Below are 3547 nucleotides of genomic sequence, written 5' to 3'. Positions count from 1 at the left end.
TACCTCGATCCCCTGCCTGCAGCACTAGGGTTCCTCCAGCAAGCCGTCGCCACGGGTTCCATCTGGCCTGGTCCTCGATGATGCTCTGTCCAGCTAGGCTACATGGCCGGTGGGCAGGGGCAAATCTCCCTAGCCGCTCCTCCCGCTGGTGCCACCCCTCATTCTCATGGTGTCTAGCAGCTGCTCCACTGTGGTTCATCCAACGCACTACTCCGGCAGGCGCTCCACAACTACGGATGATGCCACACTGCGGCAGAAGGCACCTTATTCCCCCTCCCCACCTCCCAGGACGTGGCCTTGAGGTGTTGTTGAAGGATGAGCTCATCCAACAAGGTGAGGATCTCCTTTGATTTTTTTGCCAAATTTTCATTCTGATCCACTATACAATGAATTGCTATGAGCTGCTTCTGCTGCTGCTATATGATGCATTGCTATGATCTGCTCCTGCTACTGCTATATGATGAATTGCTATGAGCTGCTGCTGCTATATGATGAATTGCTATGAGTTGCCCCTGCTGCTGCTATATGATGAATTGCTATGAGCTGCTCCTGCTGCTGCTACATGATGAATTGCTATGAGCTGCTGCTGGTATATGATGAACTGCACACTGTTGCTGCTGTATGATGAGTTGCTATGAGCTGTTGGTGCTATATGATGCTTTCAGGTGGTGATGCTATATGATAATAACCAGCCACTTGGACCATCGAATTTCAATAAATAATTGTTCTTCATTTAAATGTGGGTCATGCATTTTTCGTTTAAATTAGGCAATGGGATCTCTAGGGAAAACATTGACCAAAGTAGATTGTGCCAAGTAGATGGTATCTTTGTATTTGCATTTTGAGAAAATAGTGATGGTCTGTTTTCCTATCATATTAATTACTGCACTGGGTTCAATTTGTGATGTTTGCAAGTCAAGTTAATTTTCATATGGGCAGCAAAATGAAAAAAATATAATGCAATCTAGACTTTTCACTTATCATACCAAAGATAAGATGAACACACAATGAAAAGAACTGGTTGGCTTATTACATGGAGCTTATATTCACAGGTGCTTATTTTCTTAGGATAACTCATAATAACTGTCCCTAAGAAACTTGGCCAATAGGAACTGACATACAGATAACATGTCACGATGATTGCAATGGAGGAGTGACGTACCATAGCACACTGTATAGGCTCACCGCTGGCTCTCCTTTTTTGCAATGTTCCATGAAATTGCCACATACATCTTGTACTTTTTCATTGTTTAACCCAATCTGCAAGTTGGCACAGCTAATTTCAGACATCTCTACATGATAATACATTGCATATCCCTTGCGCATATATAAACCACCAATTAATGATTGTGTGCATAGCATAAACTAGCCATGACTCTGTGTGCTGGACTAGCAAGCACTCTAAGGGAGCCTAATGTAGTGTACTGGAATTCCTACATGCCACCTACGATTTTGTGTAATGTACTGCCTCTGTTCCTAAATATATGTCTATGTAGAGATTCTAGTATGGACCACATACAGATGTATATAGATGCATTTTCAAGTGTAGATTCACTCATTTTGCTCTGTATGTAGACTATAGTGGAATCTCTAGAAAGACTTATATTTAGGAACAGAGGTACGAGGTAGTATCATGTATGACATCTACATATCTAATTTAGCAGCCAGTAGTAGAAATCATTGTCTACACAAAGGGATTACTGGTCGAAAATCCTGGCAAAACACGCTGCAGGCACAGAACAATACAAGAGAGAGAGACAGACACACTTACAAGATCATAGCACTGCCTTGGTCCAGGATCTTGGTTGGCCAAGCTGTTAGATCCAGAAGAAACATCGCCCTTGTAGTTTTTGCCAGGTGAATCAGGTTAGAAATGTCAAGGGTGATGACGCTGCGCTGGCTGTCAGGGTCCGGTAAGGAGATCTAGAACTGTCGAGTAGGGTGTTTGTGGAGCGGCTTCGGTAGGGTGGACTACGGTGTGGGCGAAGCGGATCTGTGGCCATGGACGAGGGTGTAGGTGAAGCTGCTCCGGTGGTTGGGTTAATGATGGTGTCGACGATGCGGATCTGCGACCGTGGATGGGGTGTCAGAAGCTGCTCCGGTAGGTTGGATGAGGGTGCGAGGAAGCGGATCTGAGGCCGTGGACTTGTGAGTTGGCAAAGCGGCCCTGGTAGGGTTCAAAATGGTATAGGCGAAGCAACTCCGGTGGGGTTGACGATGTTGTTGGTGAAGCAGCTCCGGTAGGGTTGAGGAAGGTGTCGGCGAAGAGGATCAGAGGCCGTCGATGGGGACGTCGGTGGGGCGGCTCCGGGGGGTGTGGACGAAGCGTCTCCGGTGGGGAGTGCGAATGAGCCGCTGCAGATGCGCTACGGTTGATGAGAGTACCGGCGAAGCAGATCCGGCACCGTGGACAAGGCCGACACTGAATGGGTTGTGGTATAGTGGTGGATGAGAAGTCTACTTGTTTCTAGGGGAGGTGGGAGCGGTAGATGCAGCCGCAGAAGCAGATACGGTGAGGTGGACGCCGCTGGTAGAGAATGGGCTCTGGTACGCCGGTGGATGAGCAGTCTAGGGTTTCGAGAGGGGAGGGGAGAAAGGCCTATGAAGTACGGACGGCGTGATGTGAGATGCTCTGGTGCTATGGAGTTAGTCGTTTTTGCGGGAGGGGGAGAGGAAATGGGGGTGCCATGTAGTGGAGGAACCGGAAGTTACCAAAGCAGCCCCGACCTATTATGTAGATGAGGGCGATATTGTAACTGTTGGTCTCTGTGCACCAAGGACAAAAGGGGAATTTTGCATGCTAAAGACTAAGTGTAACATCCCAAATTTTATATTTGGAATGTTATACATTAGAGCATCATGCATATCATATTTTATTTTGCATTTTGGTTGATCCTAGAAATTCTACGCAACTCAATGACCCACGGAGAGAGTTGGGGATTTCGTTATTTTCATTTTTGAGTTCTTCGAATTTTGAGAATAGGATCATTTGATTTGATTTATTTTATCATCAATTATTTCTATTACAAAAATATGAGAGAGGGAATAAAATGACATTCCCAAAATAAAGAAATATTGAGGATTTAATAATAAAATCAAATAAGATTTTATTTCGGAGTTTTTCGGTGTTTTATTTGAATTTAGGAAAAATGTGCATTTTTCCTAATTGCATTTAGGGCCAAAATAAATGTCCACCTTGTGCGGCCTGATTTTAGAAGCCCGTGAAAATTTATTTCGGAATTTTTGGAGTCTATTTAGTATTTATTTTTATTTTTCTTCCGAGTGGAATAATTAAAAAAACGAACCGACTTCGGGCCGTACCCGAGCGGGACACCGCCCGGGGGCAGCCTTTAAATAGCGCTGCCCCGAGTCGCCCCAGCCCATCAGCCCCGCCACAATCCGCGCGCGCCACCGGAGCCGCCGACGATCCCGCCGCCCGAGGTTCGTCGCGCCTCGATTTCCGTGCCGAAAAAAAAATTGGCGTTTGTCGTTTTTCTTTTTCTCGTATTAAATCCGCGATTTTTCTGATCGCGATTCCTGATCCGAT

Source organism: Triticum aestivum, chromosome 4A (genome assembly GCF_018294505.1).
Source record: "Triticum aestivum cultivar Chinese Spring chromosome 4A, IWGSC CS RefSeq v2.1, whole genome shotgun sequence".
NCBI lineage: Eukaryota > Viridiplantae > Streptophyta > Magnoliopsida > Poales > Poaceae > Triticum > Triticum aestivum.
The sequence above is the reverse complement of the archived record's forward strand: the minus strand, read 5'-3'. Positions refer to the sequence as shown.